Raw genomic sequence first — 22,824 nt, forward strand, 5'->3', positions numbered from 1 at the left:
TCTATAGATACCAATATTTAAATATTTTAAGCTATTTCAATTTTTTCATATGTATTGCTTCTTTGTTTTGCTCTTTTTTAACTTTTAAATCAGATTCTAATACTTAAAAAAAATTAAGAAAAAACATTATCTTCCATCTAGCAATTAATGATATAGATATAAAATTTTCAATGATTCCTTTTTAAAAAAGCGCAACAGAATGTACATTACATAAAATAAATCGAAGGTAATTTTTGGATTCAATTTAAATTAAAATGTTATATCTTACTTTGTAAAATTTATAAAAGTACACTTTGAAGATAAATAAATTTAAATTTTTTTTTTAAAGCCTATAGTGAAACCATTTTTTTAACAATTTTCATGCCTTGAATTGAATGCTATTCTAACTTGTATACATGTGTGTACATATGTATATATATATATATACACTTGTGCCCGATATTATTCATACCCCTCCTTGAAAATGGAGTTTATTAGGTGTAACTTTGTAAGAATTTATTGTTTACGTCCATATTGATACATATTCTTAATAAATCTCTTCTGATCATTTTCGTCATTTAAAAATCTCGGGATACTTGTAATAAAAGAAATATAAAGCTATTTATAAAATCTGCAATGTTCAAAAATAATCATACCCCCTTATTTTTTCAGTATTAATCGAGTTTCTGACTGTTTGTTTCCTGTTTGATTCTTATTTTGAATGCTTTTATACAACCTTTGATTAATTTCATTTCGTTTTTTGCATTTTTCAGAAATTAAAATGATATCAACTGAAAACCAATAAAAGAATAAAAATTATTAGAATGGGGAAGAAAAAAGAGCTTAGTAATGATCTTAGGACTAAAATTGTGAATTCACATAAGGATGGTTTAGGTTACAAGTCAATTTCCAAGAAATTTGAGGTCCCTACAGCAACAGTACAGAGCATCATCAAAAAATTCCAGAGCCACCACACAACAAACAAAATGATTGGTAGAGGAAGGAAAAGGAAACTGTCTGCTAGAGCCACCAGGGATATTGTAAGCAGTATTAATGCAAATCCAACCACCACTACTAAGGACATTTTAGAAAATCTGGAGTCTTCTGGCATAAAAATATCAAGGCAAACATTGCAAAGGACTCTGCATGAAAATGGTCTGAAAGGAAGAAGACCAAGAAGGACTCCATTGCACACCGGAAAACACCTTGCAGCACGTCTAAAGTTTGCTAGGACCCATGTGAATTCTTCAGAGTCCGTTTTCTCAAGTATTTTGTGGACTGACGAAACAAAAATTGAATTGTTTGGCCATATGGATGCTTCTTACGTTTGGAGGAAGAAAGGAGAAGCTTACAACCCAAAGAACACCATACCCACGGTGAAACATGGTGGTGGTAGCCTAATGTTTTGGGGCTCCTTTTCGGCTAGTGGTCCAGGTAGTTTGGTCAAGATAGATGGAACCATGAAGAAGGAGCAATATTTGGAGATACTCCAGAAAAACATTAGACAGGATGCGGAGAAGCTCCATTTAAGACCAAACTGGGTCCTTCAACAGGATAATGATCATTAACATACTGCCAAAATAGTCAAGAAATGGTTTGAGGATAATCAAATTAATATTTTAGAATGGCCTAGCCAGAGTCCCGACCTGAACCCTATCGAAAACCTCTGGCACATATTGAAAACTTAGGTTAAAAAGCGGAAACCTAGAAATTTGAGGGATTTGGAGAACTACTGCATTGAAGAATGGTAAAAAATCAGTGCTGATGCTTGTAAAAACCTTGTTGATAAATATCCAAAACGGTTACAGGCAGTTATTAAGAATAAAGGGCATGCTATTGACTATTAGTAAGGGAGGTATGAATAATTTTGAACTAGTGCCATTATTGTTTTTCTTTGTATACTGTTTCAAACTTGCATAATTTATTTATTTGTTGAGTTTAAATTAAATGCTTATGCTTGATTTATTGTTTGAAATCCCTTTAATATTGTCTACCTTCTGGTTTGAGCAATATTCTTATAGAAATATCAAAGATCAGAGGGGTATGAATAATATCGGGCACAAGTGTATATATATATATGCATATATACGTATATATATACATCTATATATATATGTATATATATTCATATGTATATATGTATATGTACGTATATATGTATATATATGTATATGTATATATATATATGTATATATATTAATATATATGTGTGCATATATGTATATGTGTATATATATGTATATATGTGTATACATATGTATATATGCGTATATATATATACTTATATATACAAATATATATTACTACAAATATGTTATAAGCCCCTCTCTTTGGGTAGAGCACTGTCGTAAATAATCTCACTTGCTACTTGATTGGCTGAGAATGCGAAGCTCGTTGTTTGTTTGTTTACGAACAGGCGATTTGAGCACTATAAAAGTGGTGGCGGCTGTCTATTTAAATAGACATTCGGACGAGTTATTTACAGGCGTCGATTCCATGGTCGAGTGAAAGAACGGCCAACTGTCAACACTACAGTTCTAGGTTCAACCCTTGGCTCGGGAGAGATGCTAGTCTAGCGGCACTGATGAGTTGTGATACAAAGAAACAGGACTGTATGTCGATGACTACATATATATATATATATATATATATATTAGTTTTGTATCTCACTAATATACAGTAAGTTCAATATAATGATCGATAGAGAATTGTAACTAAAACACGATATGTAAGCATGTTTAACGACCGGGTAATGCCGAGCTTCACGATAGCACACACATACCCACGCACACATAGATATATATTAGTCATACATTTATCTGAGCCGCCTTTATTTTTTTTATAAATATTTTTCTATGTTGCATTTCTTTTTTTTTTTTTTTTCTTGTACATGTTTTTCCTGTCGGCGTTTTTTGTTGTCTGTGACAGAGCTGTGTTTTTTTCTTTTCAGTTCCTATTTACCAGTTTATTTTTCATTCATCTACGTTCGCCTCACAAATAAAAAGAGCCTCACCCTTACACCCTCCCTCTCGCACTGTCATCTCTTTCACTCTTTTTACTTTTCTGTCTCTCTTTCTCTCTCATTCTCTCTCTATATGTGTGTGTATGTATATATATATGTGTGTGTGTGTGTATATATATATATCTAGATATGTTTGTGTAAGTATATATATATGTATAAATGTGTGTATATATATGTATATACGTATATATATATATATATATATATATATATATATATATATATATATATATACTAGCATTTCATCCCGATATTGCCCGGGTGTTTGGAGGTGTAGGCTGAGCAAAACAAAAAAACGGTAATTTTTTTTAACTTTGTTCCCTATTATGACCACTTAACATTTATTGTTTGGGGTTCAAATAAAGTTATTAAGTTAGACCGATGTCCACGGAATCTATATATAAAATTTCACGTGTTTAGAATCAAAATTGTAGGAGGAGTTTGGTAGAGTTCTCAAAGGTCAAATCGTTTTACTTTGACCCTTAATCGGCAAATGTTTGTCCGAAAACCAATCCCATCTTTTTTCCCAAATCTCAGTACCCTGTATATCAAATTTCAAATCCGTAGGCTAAAAATTGACGGATTTATTGGGTAGGGAAATGTACACAGACACACAGACACACACACAGACAGACAATTTCACTTATATATATATATATATATATATATATATATATATATATATATATAATGAAAAATTTCCGGGGAGTACAGAATTATATAACGGCTAAATACAGACCAAAAAGCATAATGAATTTAAAAAATAAAATATGAAAATAAAGGTTAGCTAACAAGGTTCGTTCATATATATATATATATATATATATATATATATATATATATATATATATATATATATATATATATATAAATATATATATATTATAGTAGCGGCATAATCCCGTTGACACCCCGGTTCTCGTCAGATCACCGAACTTAATGAACGTTGAGTCTGGCTAGAACAAGATGGGTGACCCTTTGAGAATGTAAGCGCTATATGTGCTTTCAGCTTATCTCGGCATTGTTTCCAGTTATCCTTTACCTTCATTTGTCTACTGGTATTCAACAATTTCGACTTAGGAGAGGTGTGGTTGGTGATTGCGAAAACCTACCATAAAAAGTTTACGTGCAGACGCGCTTACAGTGGGTACCATAGTCTGTCAAGACTGAGGGAAGCGAGATATATATATATATATATATATATATATATATATATATATGTATATATGTATATTTATATGTCTATATGCATATATATATACATATATATATATGTCTATATGTATATATATATATACATATATATGTATATATGCATATATATACCTATATTCTTATATATATACATATATATACATACATATATATACATATATATACATATATATATATACATATATATACATATATATATATATACATATATATATATACATATATATACATATGCATATATATACATATATACATAAATATACATATATATATACATATATATATATATATATATATATATATATATATATATATATATATATATATATATGACTCCGTATATGTTAAATAGCCTTTGGGTCCAGAAATATTTTAATCTAGTGTCGGTTTCTTTTTCGATTCATAAGTCCACGACGGAACCCTTTGATAGTAAAACCAATCAAATGCATTCGGGTAAACACGCTTTCTTTACTTCACTCACTTTCAAGTTCGGCTCGGCAACGTTTCATCTTGTTAAACATCGTGTGATCAAATGGATACATTCATGTTTACCTGCGCAGATTCTCACTAGCTTTGTTCTTGGCGATAGTTGATAGGCTCAATTGATTCAAGAGATTATGTTGCCTTAAGACGCCGTAGCTTTTCTCCAAGTCAATCACCAAATATTAGTATAATAAATTTGAACTAATCATGTATGTTTTCTCTCTGTCTCCTCTCTCTCTACACACACACACACACACACACACACACACACACACACACACACACACACACAGACGCGCGTGCACACAAGCGCACACAAGCGCGCACACACACATACAAACATACATACTTACATTCATACATACATTGAGGGCACGTGCAAGAAAGCGCCGCCGACGTGCACTACTATAAACAAATTACAATATAGGAACGTAATATTTATTGATTTTAATATACTGCAGGTGATTAGAAAAAACATCGGTACAGTCGGTTTCAAATCAAAGACAATGGGGATCATTATATATATATATATATATATATATATATATATCGTTTATTTTGTAATCCCCTCAGACACCTATACCTATTTCACCAGAAATTGTGACGGCACTGTGGTGTGACCACCGCCAGGAACCGCAGATCTCCCCCATTGGGGAAAGATTAAGACTCCTGAAACACTGAATAATACCGGGCAACTATGCTTGTGTTAATTGTTAAGCATTATTTCGGCGACCGACCTTGCTGAAAGGAAGAGTTAAGTTATGAATTTTATTATTTTCTTGTAAAACCGACATATAAATATGATTTTTGATGTAAGTTAAAATTTGATGTTATTTTTATAACATAACGAAATATAAGTTCGTTTCTGAGGCTAGACAATGCGTCAACGGGTTAACCTCCCTGATTGTGAGAACCGAAACTGCGAGCGTTAGCAGAACCGCAAGCACACACACACAGCGAATCGAGAATTTCCCTGATGACGTAACCAGCGGTGATTGGTCTGATAAGAAGCCCCTACCTAATCCATCGACTCACTATATAAGCGAATTCCCCGGCAAAAATCAGGCAGTTAGAGAAAAGTTGGGCTGAGTTTTGAGTGAATCTAAGCTTAATTGAAGAGTCGTCACCACACCCCTTCTCTATACACCATCGCTACGGCCAAAACTTAAATGTAATTGGGACTCAAGAGTAGTTATTGAAAATCAACCACTGAACAATTGTATGTAAGTGTATATTATATTGTTGTATAATCTAACTTGAATTACCCAAATAGAATAGAGAAATCTGATTCTGTCTTTCTTTTGCGGGCATGAAAATCTATTCACTTCCAGATGGGCACGGCATATCTAACCGAAGGAGCAATCGCCACTGACCAATTCGATCAATGAGATCCTGCTGCGCCGAGAGAACTTGCGGAGAATTCCCTGTGAAGGACGATCACGAGGCTTATATGACAAGTGTGATGAATAGAGAATAACATCATCTTTTTTTTCTGTCGGAGATTTATGGGAGTAGTAAATGGAAATTCCATTTTTACATTTAAATGGTTCTGGATTATTTTCATTATTATCATCATTGCTCTAAATGTTTTTATGATATTTGAAAAAAAACAAAATGATCTGAAATCAAGAATGACATTGTGTGTAATTCTTCTCGGCATTGCACAGAACCAATAAATGTAAGTATTACCTTAAAAAGATACGTCAAAGGAAATGAATAAACTTATTTTTTCAGCATCTTTTACTAAGAGAGAATAAAGAGCTTGGCAGAGTAGGAAGAGAGGTTTTGGAAAATAGAGAAAATGGAGGAGAGTGAAAAAGGAAAGATATAAAGACGGCTAGTGAGACGGAGATAGATAAGAGTTTTATAGTTAGAACGTTGTACAGCGTATTTTATTTATTTTTATTTCGTTTTTATTGCTTGAAGTAACATCGGGTGGACTTAATAGGTATAAGTAAAACATTATAAGGTTAGCAAACATTTTTATCATCACCAAAATGGAAACCACGGCTAAGCAGAGCCCCATTTACTCTCGAGAGAAGGATGGACCGCGCAAGTTTCTCAACCTAGTATTTTTACCCCGCGGTACATACAGCGCCTCACCTCGCCTTCACAAATGGTCACCCATCTGGTACTGGCCACGTTCAACGTTGCCTAAGTTCGGTGATCTGGCGAGAACAGGTGTGTCAACATGATTGTGCGCTGGTAGGCACCCCATCCAGTGATGGGGTCACGATAAAAAAATAATATCCTTGATACCCCTGACGAAGCATCAAGTATAAAGCAAGCGAAAAAATTTGATTTACCTTAAAAAACTCATGTAGTGAACTTAATCTCGGCTGCGACCGCGCTGAATGGATAAATGAAAACGATATTTTAGATAGTAAACGCTTTGATTATAATATTCTTGTAAACACAAACGCGGTATTCGTACAAATAAATTTTGGTAATTTTGAGAAATTTATTTATTTTTCATTTACTTTCGTCAAATAAGGGTAATTTAAATTATCGAATGGAAACAATGCCGAGATAAGCGGAGAGCACATACAACACCTGGAAAATCAAAACGTTAACCCATTAAAGACTAAGCAGGTTCAACGTAGCTTAACCTCAGTGATCCAACAGGAACCAGTGTATCAACATGATTATGCCGTACTTGTGTGTGTATATATATATATATATATATATATATATATATATATATATATATATATATATATATATATATATATATATACACTAGCAAAAGTACCCGTCGTTGACTGGGTTCATAATCAGCCTGCGGAAAATGGACTCTGATTTATGAAAGTATGATAGGTTATGAAAATGAAGGGTTGTAAAGAGACAGCTTCAGAATTTGGGGGTATCAAACCAAAGCAAAATATGATGAAAGTAAAAATAAAATAGATAAACCCCATAATTTATTATATCATACCTGTTCACACTGAAACACTTATCACAATATTCTGTGGATCTATATTAAAAAAAACCTTGTTAGACTTTGTGACATATTTCCATTCTATGGAGGTCGGGCGCGAACGAACACTCCATAATTTTATTACACCATATTTCTTCAAACTGAAACATAATTATCAAAGTGTACTTACGCAGATAGATATCAAAAGTCTTTATTAAAGTGTGTGCCTATTTTCATTCTATGGAGGCCAGGCACGAACGCAGACCCCACGACTTTATTATGTCATCCCTATTAAAGTTAATACATACTTATTAAAGTATTATTATGTAAATCCATATAAAAAACACTTGTAAACGTTTTTTTTTTTCTAATTTTTATTTCCACACGTTGTGGACCATGCGCATACGCAGACCCCACAATTTCAAGTAATCATCATTATGCCAGATGAAACGGACCACTTCCTGTGTCTCGATACATCTTCTATCATTATATGTAATCAGTTTTTTTTTTAAATGGTCGATAATATAGGAGCCTATTCGTGACCAGACACACACGCACACATTCAGCTTCATATTATATATATATATATATATATGTATATATATATATATATATATATATATATATAATGAAATAAATAAAGGACATAAATTTCATTTATCACACCTTTGTAAATCGCTCTAAAAGACATTTTGTATAACAAGAACCCAAGTTTGCCCAGCTAGGCAAACTGGAATCCTTGTACTGGAAAAATACCCAGTAAATAAAACGTTGTTTAGTAAATCGTTATTTAATATATATATATATATATATATATATATATATATATATATATATATATATATATATATATATATATATATTGCATTTCCATCCACCAAACATAGATATAAATATCACTAAAACATCCGCTTGGTCATAAGCTTCATTTCGGTACCTTACTTGCCTGGATGGGTTGCCTGTCGGGTTAGATAAACCGCGTCACATACCCACCCATACACATAGTAAATCCAACTTAATAAGAGAGATAATAACTTCAGGTGAATACGGAAAAATATCCAGTAAATGAAACGTTGTTTAGTAAATCGTTATTTTTTTTCCTTTTGAATTTTTTGCATTTTTCTTTTTTGCATTCCCATTCACCAAACATGGATATAAATATCACTAAAACATCCGCTGGGTTATAAGTTTCATTTCGGTAATTACTTGCCTGTGTGGGTTGCCCGTAGGCCGAGATAAACCGCGTCATACACACAGTAGACATACATTAGGAAAATTTATAATAAGAAGTACAGAGAAAATATCCAGACAATGTTATTTGCATAACTACGTTTTGAACAGTAAATAATTGATTAATATTTGGTTTTCTTTGTTTGTAATTTTATTGTGATGTGTACCCTATATATCTGCAATAGTTTCGATGATACTAATATAACAGAAATTGAAATGATTTAATAAAAATGATAAATTACGAACATCATTTTAAAAATATAATTATTAATTATTAAGATAATTTAAATTACACTTATGTTCTTATCTGTTTGTCTATTAATATATATATATATATATATATATATATATATATATATATATATATATTCACAACCAAACAACGTTTTATTCATAAGAGCCATGACTGCCAATAGTCGAATACGATCTGGCTTGCTTGATCTCTGTTAGTTAATAGACTTTCTTGCATGTTGGGTGTTTGCCTATCTGGCAGAGTACACACCTCGCACGCAAGAGGCTCCGTTTTCGAAACCCGAGTTCGAATATATCTTTTTGATGAGCCTAAATGAGGGCGTAACTCGAGTCTTGGATGTCCGAGTTGGTGCCTGTCATGGCTATTGTAATCTGCTACGTGTTTGTCTGTGGAAATAATTTTATAATCTCTCACATTCTGGAAATTATCTCTCTCTCTTTCTCTCTCTCTCTCTCTCTATATATATATATATATATATATATGAGAGAGAATAGCAGATAGAATGAAGGACAGGTATATAGTGAAAGAGAGAAAGACAGAAGAGGAAGAACACAGAAATATAGGGGGGAAGCGCTTTTCTGAAATTCCGATTAAAATGATCAGCGTCTTTGAAGTAACGATAACAAGCATTTCGGTTCCCGTGTTACCATAGTTACACTCAACAGTAAATCGAACGATGTTTAAACGCATGCGTGCGAATTGTTCACCTGGCCCTTTCTTATCTACGCCCTTGTATTAGGCTGATATTCCCTCTTGTTTTTGTTATTTATTTTGATACGAATGAAAATAGTAACTGCGCATTCACGTGTGTATATTCGAATTATAACCATGACCAAGGAACGGGTGCATTATCCATGAATATTGATTCACAACGAACGTGTGCGCATTGTGCGGATCGTTTGTCCGAGTTTCTGGTTGGCTCGTCTAATGAATGACACATCAAACCTTTTTTCTAGATTATTCTAAGGGCAAAGCCTAGTATTTATTATATACGTGATAGAAAAATAAAATTGTAGCCATAGAAAAGACGACATGATTCCATTTCCCTTTGAAGAAAACCGGTTTTCTTTTTTGTTCCATACCATCTATTAGTTGGCTAGTTGTTAACAACTTCAAAAGGCGATAGGAGTTTTCCATCTTGTCTGAGCGTGACACAATGTTAAATGCGAGAGATCGGAGATGTGCCGCTGTTCAACTCATGTTCTCTACTGTTCCCAACTATGAGAACAGGACCATAGTCAGCACCCTGAAAATGCATTGCTAGATTGTCACGAATAAAAGGAACGTGCCTAGGTTGATAAAAACAAAATTTCCGGCCACGATAATTGTCTTTGTTGTGATTTCAAGCGATAACCATATCATGCCACCTCACATCTTCGAAGGTCAACACAAAAGTCTATCCAGATGTGCTGAAGAATGCGATGATCCCCTGGTGCAATCACGTGACCGCTGGAAAACCCTGGCCGTGGCAAGCGGACTCGGCACAGGCTCACAAGTACAAAGAGACCGAAGCCTGGCTTCAGAAAGAGTGCTACACATTGTACCCTTCACTCATAGGCCTTCCTACACCCATACTGATCTCACTGGACTGTTTTGTTTGGCCCTGATCTCTCACTAGGCCAAAGTATTCGCTAAACTCACGCTGGCGCTTGTGAAAAAGCCATGCTCGTATGGAGGCGGTGATTGAGGCTGAATGCTGCTACATTGAATATATGTCAGCACTAGTACATAATTATGTTACCTGATTTTTTTTCAACACAGGTTTTAAAACAAAGCTGTAGTGTTCCTTTCTTTAGGGCACGTTTTTATCGTTCCACCCTATAGATGGGCGAGAGATCGATCTGAAGGTAACCGCCGCGAACTACAAATATGATTGAACTTGACTGGCTGCTAAATCGTACGCTTTTACTATAGAGATCTCTAGATTCTTTATTCTTTAATTTAGTTTCTTTTATCGGACAGCTGAATGCAAGAATTTCTCTCCTATTCTTTTCTTCCGTCAGCATACAAATATTCAAATGGTATATAAACAAGTATTTTATATCTTTGGATATTTCTTCTGATAAATATCGCCCTAACTACAATAGCCTGCAAAGCTTCAGTCACAATATGACTTGTTTTTGATGAATAAAATTTATTATTATCTGCTGTGTGCATCTCTATAACTATACTGTTCGCAAAGGTATGCAGTTAAACATTAACACTCGGCTGAGTTAAATAGTGGTTCGCAGTCAATTAACCACATAAAATGTGTCGTTATGAGTAGGTATTTCTTGTGTCGCATTCAATTATCTACTTATTTTATAATTTGCAATTTTTCTATTTGTACATCTTTCCAGTCTTTAAAAGATTTACATAAAAACTTTCGGATTCAAATGGCGTTGCATTTTTGGGAACGTATACTACACTTTGATCGTCATCAAAATACTAAGACGCAATAAATAATGTTTTTTTGTAGAATAGTAATTTTAGAATAAATGACAAAATCTCAAATATATACAGTGCATCATTGTACAGTTTTTTTTATTAAATAAACAATTTTTCTTTTCATTTATTCATACCATAATATATGGATATTAATAAATTGTCTATATCTGGAGTGTCTAGTACCTAAACTATGAGAAGTGACAAAGATAGAGGAATGATACCAAACATATTATAGACGATTTTTGTATATAATCATTGGAGAAGAATTTGTTATTTCATCCAAAGGTATGGTAATATGCGGATAATACCCTTGCTTACAACCCCTATATATTTGTCTCCCTTCTATGACAGAGTAAGACACCAGATTGGATTTTTAATGTCGGCAATCCAGCTACTCAAAAATAGGCATTCTGTATTCGGATAAAAGTAAAATTTTCTTTATTCTACAAATACCTGCACCTTACTGCCAGATGACGATATTCTACTCTTTTATCTCAGTTCGAACTCCAATAATGCGTGAATTACCACAGTATACCCTATTGGAGCACCACAATTTGTATTCGTTTGAAAGTGTGTACGTGCTGTAAACAGTTTAAAATAAAAGGGAAACTGGCATGCGATATTTAATCCGTCATGTGCGCATACCTGCACCGGATCTATGCCTATCTACAATCAATTGCCCCTGCATTTAATGAGCCGAAATGAGTTAAAGAGACCCAACCGATTAAACAAAAAAGACAAGAAAACATGGTTATTTTCATAAGATATGTAAACATATAGATTTCATAGCACAAAAGCTCACAGTGCCACAGTTTTAAAGATTGCCAGAAGGAGGTTTATATCAATTACTATATAACCAAACTTTCTAGAATTTCGGAAACAAATCGAAGTCTTTATTTTAAACATGGCATGTTTATTTACTTGACAGTGTTTTCATAAAGTACTTAATAAAAATGAACTGAAACTCTTTCTTGAATAATCAATAGATGTATTTGTAAAAAGATTTCTGTAAACGTATGCAAAGAATACGTTCTCTCGAAAGTTTATGCCGATTTAAAGTAGGTTATGTTTCAACTGGTCATAACTAGGGCCGTTGCAACAGCCTATTCTTTTCATTGCTTTGGCTCTTGAGTATATATCCGTTAATATCCTATATATTTTTATATAGACGCATGTTGTTCTCGGTTGATTAAGTGTGGCTGTGTCGGATATATACCCGAAAGTCAAAACAATGAAAAGAATATGCTCTTGTCACAGCCCTAGTCATAGCATATTAGATTATAGACAGATATAGTGTTCTTACATTTCTGGTTATGGCATACTTCAAGGTATCTTTTAAGAATTTTTTTAAAACGTGTATTTGTTTTATCTCTTTTTTGAAAATGGAAGTTTGTAAGTCCAAACTGTTTTGTAAACAACAAATACTGTATATACAATGTTCGATGAACATACATGAGTTGGCATGAAGATACAGAAGTTGTATAGAAGTTTACAACTGTGAAATCGAGCCTTAATGATAAAGAACGCTCGGGTATACACTTCTTTAAAAATGACGAGCAAATCAAGGCACTAATTGGGAATTACATATTATACATTTCAAATATTAACAAAAGGATTTAACATATAAAGCTTCATCATTCCTTAGCATTTGAACATAGGGTTGACCGTTGTGATGTTGAGACCGTTTTTCTTCCGTCGAACTATGAAATTTACTCTATTCAGTTCTAAGGGGTGTACCGTTTAAGAACTCGACTTCTTGCTTGAGAAAGAGTTAGTTTATAGTTGAAGGTTCGAGATGCTGTTACCTGGGAATACCGAAAGATCTGATGACCCAATTTTAAGGGGACTCTTATTCTCCTCACATTTCGACTTTACGTCACATTTACCTGCGGTAGGTAGAAAGTAAATACTGAGTCTGAACTCAGTTCAAGTTTTATCTTTCTACTCAGAGAGTGATCACCAAAATGCCCCCGCATATTACTGTATGTATTATTTTAAAGGTGTTAACAACCAAGAGTAAAGACAACTCGAAAAGAAGTTGCTTGCATGATTATACTCGACGAGTATCACATTATATCACGAGGAATCACCCAATGTCATCTAATTCAAATTCCTGGTGCACGAATTCGTCACTTTGTCTAATCTATTGATTTACTTATTAGCTGTTTATTTGTCTGAGCTACAGGCCAGCTTCCTATCTTTAACGATTTCACTTATTGATCTATGTGCAACTCGAATTATCGATCTGGACAATCAAGGACGGCATCATTACCCATTAATCACACTCATATCTTGTCTATGTACTAATCTGTTGATTCGATTGATTCTACAAAAAAGATCAATGAAACACACACCTGCATACACGCACATATGAATTCTATTTTTCGTCACTCAGCATTAGCTCTGTGAGTATAAAAAGCATATACGGGAAACAAGTAGGGGACTAATGCGTTATTCGTTAAGAAATGAGAACCCGGGGCTTCCTTTCGCCAATAGTGTTTCCTATTTTACGGTTTAAAAAAAAAAATTAACTCGACGCAGACAAGGCACAGAGCCATTTGATGTCAGTAGCTTTCGAACACACATGAAGATTAAAAAAATAGCCATCAATAAGTGTAAGATGTATAAATTCCAACCCGGAAAACAACAATTGTTTCCCTAATTCTTCAAAAACATCGTTCATTTTGTGAGAGGAGTAGCAAAATTATTAAACTGCTGAAAGTAAAACCAAAAATCATTTTCTATTCATGAGTTGGAAACATGAGTTGAAATAGATACATCGAAATCGTTCCTAAGGCTGCTGAAAAAAAGTTGGGTTCTCTTTTGGCGTGCTACCAAACTACTTATGCCTAATAGACTCCTATACCTCTACAAAACCACTATTCGCCCATGTATGGAGTACTGCTGTCACATGTTGGCTGGTGCATCTGCTACTAGACTCTCGCTCCTGGAAAGAGTCAGAAAGAGAGTCGCCAACCAAGTCCCGAACTGTCATTTAAACTTCAGCCTCTGTCCCACCGACGAAATGTTGCATCCCTCTGCCTGTTTGACAAGTATTTTAATGGTGGATGCTCTGACGAACTACAGGCCCTTTTACTTCCTCGACGAAAGTACCCCCGACAAACCCGACAAGGAGCGAAGTCCCACCCATACACAGTTGAGATTCCTAGATAGATGTAAGAAATCCTTTTACTCTAATAGCTGCTTCCACAGAACTGCAAGACTTTTGAATTCTCTTCCGGTTTCCTGCTTCCCCAAATGTACTGATATGCAGAAGTTCAAGTGTAATTTGAACAGACATCTTGCTGCTAAGCTCCCTACATTGTACCCCTGCAACTTAGGTCCCTGATAGTATCCCCTACATCAAAGTGGCAATGTGCCTTGTTTGGGGTGAAAATGTAATAAAACAAATCCTTTCGATTCTTATATTTTTATTTCTATGTTCCAGATAAACAAAGGAGCAAATAAAATAAAACGTTATCTTTATCGACGGTGGCTGTTCGAATCCAAACTCTATCATGCTTTTACGAAACGCTTCATTACACGTTAATCTCGAAAAAGATTAGTTTAATATTAATCTAAAACCTCGTGTTCAATAAAATCCCATTGCGTGGATAGTGCGACACGCAAAACTACAATGGTTTATCGGGTTTGACGCGTTCAAATTATTAGACCAACGAAACAATGGTTTAAAACCAGATGGATTATTTACAACGAACAAGAATAATGTGCCAGTGAACATATAGAAAAAATATATTTATGAACAGCAACACGCTATTCTTTATTTTTCTTAACGTACATGCACTTAAGGAGAAATATCTAAGGAATACTTTCAGTTGGTCTTTCTTCGGGATGTGTTAACTCACGGAGTCTATATTTGTAAAGGACTCATAGGATTTGGTTCTCTTGCCTTTTAGTCGGCTGTCACGGCAGACGTATTGGTTATAGCGTTGAGTCTCGAGAGTCACTAGTGACTGTACTCCAGTGTTAGAATTTTGTGACCGGCGACGAGATGATTGTTAGTGATTTAGAACAATACTTATATATACTAGCAGTTCAGCTGGGCTTTGCTCAGGCATTATGTACTGTTTATAAGTTTATGTGCATATGTATATATATATATTAAAACGTTTGTCTCATGGCCAGGTAATCTACATCTAAAATTTCACGTGTTTAGACAAAAAATTGGCGAACTATTTTGGTAGAGTTTGCAAAGCAAACGTTTTCAACTGTGACCTCTTGGCAACTAAATTTTAGCCCAAAACCCGATAAAAAAGCTTGTTGCATGTCTGATTACACACCATGTTAAATTTCAAATGTTATGGCTCAAAGTTGGCTGAGTAATTTCCTAGAGACCGCAATGGTCAAATCTTTTAAACTTTGAACCCTTGGCAGCCAAATATCCGGCCAAAAACCAATGGAAAAGCCTGCCTTCTGCCTGAATACACCTTATGTAAAGTTTCAAATGTTTAGACCAACGATTAGCTGAGTAATTTCGTAGAGACCGCAGAGGTCACTTTTTAAAAAAAACTTAGACGACAATTTTGACCCGTTCACATTGATTGTTTTGGGCTCAAATCGAATTAAAAGGCTTCATCTATATCCAAGTAATCTACAACAAAAATTCCAACTGTTTAGTCGAAAATTGGCGGGGGAATTTGGCAGAGTTTTCATAGGTCAAATCATTGAATTGACTCCTTGACAGTCAATTTCTGTCAGAAACCGATTAAAAAGATTTTTTCAAGACTCAATACTCCTTATATCAGATCTCGAATCTGTAGACTGAAAATTGACTAAGTAGGGAAATGTACACACACAGACGCAATTTCACTTTATATATATATATATATATATATAATGCGTATATATATGCATATATATGTATATATATATATATTGTGTGTATGTGTGTCGTCATGCAGAAGCAACTGCATTGTTAGTGTGGCTAGATGCAGCAAGTGTATTCACGCCCACATAGGAAACTTGAATGGCCGGTTACAAATAAATGCGGCCGGTGAGTACCTACACCCCCCAAAACAAAATTCACCACCGACAGTAGAATACATTTTAGTACTATATATACCTCCTCTGTTTTAATTCTAACTCCACGATGAATCGTAAACATATTTTCTTAAAGTAAAACATTTTTTATAACTATATAATAAAAAGAAACCGATATTTTATTACCACAGACCTATAGACACACACCCACACCCACACACACACACACACGTATGTCTATGTATGTATGTATAGATATACATATGTATGTATATGTGTGTATGTGTATGTATGCATATATATATATGTATGTATATATATATATGTAGTGATCAAGATTTGGTGTGGACGTGTATTAAAAGCACACAGAGGTCTTAGCGTCTTTCTGTGCTTCTCCCACACAAATCAACCCCACGTGCACGTCGTGACCAATGCCACGCAGACGGGGGATCTGATGAACGGCGAGTGTCCTGCGCCGTATAACTGGACCTCCACTGCCTTGTGGGCCAAGGTTATTTAACTAAAGGGTAAGGGTGAGGTAACCCTGACAGAAACCTCCAGAGGAGCTTAGAGTCTGTAACTGCGGCATATATGAGCCACCGGCGTGTGGAATATGCTCAACAACCTAAGTTCCAGTCATGGATCAAATGGCATGGTGAGTGGAGAGGGTTCTGTAAGCCGCGGTGAAGGCAACCTCTCTAGGAGCAGGAAACTCTGATATAAAATCTGCGGTGACTGCTGGATCCAATGATGTTGACTTGCTCTTCATTTTGGATCAATGTGGCAGTTGTTTAGAAAGTGGCATTGTCTCGGTTCAAAGTCTTTTCTCACTATAAAAAGCCTCATGCGCAGACATTGCTCGATATAAATTAGATACACATTTTAACATCTCGTGTATCTTGATAGCGAAAAGGCTGGCTGTAGCCTAAAACGGCAAAACCTTCAATGAAGTTGGCAAATAAGGTTATGAACGTAAATAGCAATAAGGGAACTGGAACTTCCAGGGCCTGGCCCGCCAGATGTTTCAGGGTTCCACAGCCTGAACCCGGTCGTCATTATGCAACTGCGAGGAAATATATGACAATGACCATCGGCTGTTGGAATGTGCGGACGCTGCTTGACTTGCCGTTAGCAATAACGCGTCCAGAGCGCATATCTGGCTCTTGTATCTAAGGACTTCAACGTTATGACATGGACATAGTTGCTCTGTCTAAGACAAGGCTGGTTGATGAAGGACAGTTTTCTGAGTTGGCTGGGGCCTACAGCATTTTGTGGAGTGGTAGAGCGGATGGATGTAAGAGAGAATCAGGCGTCGCTTTTGCTATAAAGGCATCATTTCTTTCAAGTCTGGAAGAACTTCCCTGTCCTGTGAGTGACTGGATCATGACTACGAGGTCACCTCTGGTAAATGGTCGTTATACAACGTTTTTAAGTGTCTATGCACCCACTATGGATGCAACAGAAAGTGAAAAGTTTGCTTTCTACCTTGCTTTCTGCAGTGTAGTTAGCCACATTCCCTCTGCTGATAAGATATTCATTCTTGGAGGTTTTAATGCGAGGGTGGGAAGACATGTTGAAACCTGGGATGTGCTGGGTAAACACGGAGTGGGCATGTGTAATAGTAATGGTATGATGTTGTTGCAGTTTTGTTCAGAGATGGGTTTTAAAATCGATAACACGGTGTTTCAGCAGACGGACAAATACAATACGACCTGGATGCATCCTGGTTCCAAACAATGGCACTTCATAGACTATGTGTTAGTCAGAAAACGTGAGATGAGGGATATCTGCAGTGCTAGCGTCATGAGGGGTGCAGAGTACTGGACCGACCATCGGTTGGTCCATGCAAAGATTCGGTGTGTTGTGAAGCTCAAGATGAGGGGATCTGGTGTAGCTATCCCAAAGCGAGTTAATATTACCCGTCTAAGTGACAATATTGTGACGGAGAAACTAGTTAAGGAGATAGAAGAGATTGACCGTGAAAACACTTGGCCTGCTTTTAAGGAGTCTGTCTATGAGGTATGTGAGAGAGTAGTAGGTTATTGTGAACGTAAACATCAGGATTGCTTCAATGAGAATGATACTAAAATTCAGGCTCTGCTTGATTCAAAGGCCAGGGCATTGCATGCTTATCTCGGGATGGTTTGACGGATGGTGATCAAGATTGATTGAGGGACAAGTTTAAGGTGCAGAGGAGGGTGCGAAACATGCAGAAATGATAGTAGAGGCAGAAAGTTGAAGAAATAGATTCGAACAACACCAAGGTCTTATACAGCCTATTGCGCGCGGTTTACAGACCATCTAGATCACCCATCACTCCATTGCGCTCGAGGGATGGTGGGACTCTTCTTTAAGGCCTGGCCGTACTTCTTAATAGATGGAGAGAGCATTTCAATGACCTCCTGACCAAACCTTCTTACGTTGATCAGGAGTGTGTTAGGTCGATTCCTTGCAATCCGGTCAAGGATATCTTGGCAGAGGTTCCTTATCTCCAGGAGGTTGAAGCAGCTGGCCATAAGCTGAACAATAGAAAGTCTCGTGACCTGAATCGTTTGCATGCTGAGATCTTTAAATGTTCTGGACCCAAGATGATGCAACGCTTAGCGGACTTGTTGCAGATTGCTTGGCGTGATGAGTGTGTTCCGCAGGATTGGCTGGATGTATTGATGGTAGTGCTATACAAGGGGGAGGGTAGCAGAGATGAATGTGGAACTTATCTGGGCATTTCTTTGCTGTCAGCAATCAGTAAGGTGATCTGTAGGATCATGCTAGACAGAATTCCGGAACAAATTGCTGACGATATTTAGCCTGAGTCCCAGTGTTGAGGGACATTGGATATGAATTTTACAGCCAGGAAACTACAGGAGAAATGTATAGAACAGCAAAAGGGTCTGTATCAGGTGTGGGCAAAGTTGAGGTATATCGAACAGTATGAGTGGCTGAAGCGCAATATCCGGAAAGGGAAGGTGAAAGGAACCGTGGATCGGCGGGGGTGCCAAATTGGTTTGCAGTGTAAGGTGTGCAGAAAGATTGTCTGAGAAGAGCTGGGCTGATGAGCCACCAGACTACTCATCGGCGCAGTGGGCCACAAACAGTCTTGCGTCTCAAGAGCTAGCCTGTGTCAACTGCTGGCGAACGTACAAAACAGCAGGTGGTTGTAAGCGGGATTTGATTATACATAGAAGAGAAAATCAAGAACGTGCTGCTAGTGGCGTACATGCCTGCACAATGTGTGCCAAGGATTGCTAGAGTTTGTAAGGGCTTAAAAGTCACCTCCGTGCGGCCCATTACTGAATGTTTTCGTGTTTCTGTATACCTTTTTTGTGCTACATCAAGTAATGGCAATGTTCGAAAACGAATTTACTGCCACCATCTATGTATATGTATGTATACATATGTATGTATATGTATGTATACATATGTATGTATATGTATGTATACATATGTATATGTATGTATACATATGTATATGTATGTACCCATATGTATATATATACATATGTATGTATATGTATGTATGTATATATATGTATATGTATGTATGTATATATATATGTATATGTATGTATATATATGTATATGTATGCATATGTATGTATGTATATATATGTATATGTATGCATATGTATGTGTATATGTATGTATATGTATGTATATATATGTATATGTATGTATATGCATGCATATATATGTGCATGTATATATATGTATATGTATGCATACATGTGTATATGTATGTATATATATGTGTATATCTATGTATATATATGTATATGTATGTATATATATGTATATGTATGTATATATATGTATGCATATGTATGTATATATGTATGTATATATGTATATGTATGTATATATGTATATGTATATATATGTATGTATATATGTATATGTATGTATATATGTATATGTATGTATATATGTATATGTATGTGTATATATGTATATGTATGTATATATATATGTATATATATGTATATGTATGTATATTTATGTATATATGTATGTATATATATATGTATGTATATATATATGTATGTATATATATGTATATGTATGTATATATGTATATGTATGTATATATGTATATGTATTTATATATATGTATATGCATGTAAATATATGTATATGTATGTATATATATGTATATGCATGTAAATATATGTATGTATATATATATACATATGTATGTATGTATGCATATATATATGTATATATAGGTATGTGTATGCATGCATATATATGTATATATAAATATGTATTTATATATATACATATATATATATATATATATATATATATATATATATATATATATATATATGGTATTACATACGGACACGCAACACACACACATATATGCGAGAGAGAGAGAGTAAGGAGAAAAAGGCAGGCAGAAAGAATAAATAAAATATCTCTGACTTGGAAATAAATGAATCCATACCAGGCTGGAACACTTCTGATGATAGACAAACACGTCTCATGATCGCTATGCCGTCAAACTGTAGTGAAGTTTTATAACTACGTTTTATAATCAGTTTATATCTAACTAAAGTCTAATTGCTTGTGAATTATAAAATAGCTCGTACAAATATATTTTAAATTCAGATTCGATACAAGTAGGTTGTACTTAAACGAATAAGCTTCTTAATGTAATTCCAAACGACTTCATCGATTACATACTACAGTGAATCGATAATCTTATTTTGCTCAATAGTAATTCAACTATGTTAAGAGATGTTGCCATTATTTAAGATTCTTCTACTACCAGTTCAACTTATCAAAGCTAAGAACTTAGTCCGATAAACGTTTATTGATTCTCCGAATCGTCACATTAAAATCTATTATTCATATTACAACGAAAAATATAATTATATATGTATGTATACACTATATAATATTTTATCTTAGATAAAATCAAACAAACATCCCTATTTAGTAGTACTAAATAAATGTAAACGTTTAAATCTAAGTATTTTTGTTGAGCAGTTATTTGCTGTCCACGTGCTCACTAATCCAGAGTATAAGGCTGCACGTTATTTAAACTTTTATAAACAAGTGGTGTTTCAAAAGGATTGCCTCCAATATTTTATTCCACCTGAATGGATCAGAGAGGATTGCAAATTACATTGGTATGATGTTTGAACTCATGCATTCATAAGTTGAAGGTCGCAGATCTCTGTTTCGCATATTAACTGCGTGAGACTCTGAGAAAGAAACCCGTTTTATGACGTGCGCCACAAGCAGGGCTGCGCCATTGAATTCTCCCAAGCAAATACAAAATTAACCAACCAGCATTCACTGACACACGTTAAACAAACTTTTAGATGTAGGAAACTTGGACATGGGCAACACTTTTATTTTGATTTGAGACCAAAATAATAAATGTTTAGGAGTAAAAATGACCTCTTTTACGAAATTATCCTCATCTCACGTTTTCTGACTAACACATAGGCTATGAAGTGCCATTGTTTGAACCAGGATGCATCCAGATCGTATTGTATTTGTCCGTCTGCTGAAACACCGTGTTATCGATTTTAAAATCCATTTGAAATCTTACATAAAGTGTATTTACACGTAGGGCAAGTTATGACCAGTACATACGGCCTGAGCAAAGCCAGGATGAACTGCTAGTGTCATAAATAATATTTGTTTCAGTAAAATATTTGTCAACCGAGAACTAGTATCGTACTAATTTTATGGAAGGTGTGTTTGGAGTAGCTGTATTTCAATATGATAAATCGTTCGGTAATCTAAGCAAGAATGCGATTCTAAGAGTAATGGAATCTTCCAGCATAATCAATAGAACTGGACGGAGGATGGCTCGGTAGGCATTAGTAATTATGTATAGGAAAAAGGGATGGTTATGTTCAGTTGATGTATGCAGGTTAGAGCGGTGAAATACAAACATAGGAAAATGAAGAATAGTACACGGTGTATAGTGGTAGCAGTGGTAGGACTTGATAATCAGAGAGAAAAATAGGACCTTCTTTCTCTGAAGATGTGGCGATCGTGGTGATACTTCTCCTAGGATAAAATATAACATTTAATTATAACGAATAAATTGGTATAAAACGACGCAGTAAATTTACATAAGACAGAGGTTGGATATTTAGAAATAATAAATTAGTATATCCCAGGTGTTATTGAAAACCTACGGCAATTAGGTGCAGAGGGGAATTTCTGCAATCAAAAAAACATATATATATATATATATATATATATATATATATATATATATATATATATATATATATATATATATATATAACAATATATTACTATTAATAATAA

The sequence above is a fragment of the Euprymna scolopes genome, chromosome 3 (genome assembly GCF_053919585.1).
Source record: "Euprymna scolopes isolate OS-2025 chromosome 3, ASM5391958v1, whole genome shotgun sequence".
Classification (NCBI taxonomy): Eukaryota; Metazoa; Mollusca; class Cephalopoda; order Sepiida; family Sepiolidae; genus Euprymna; species Euprymna scolopes.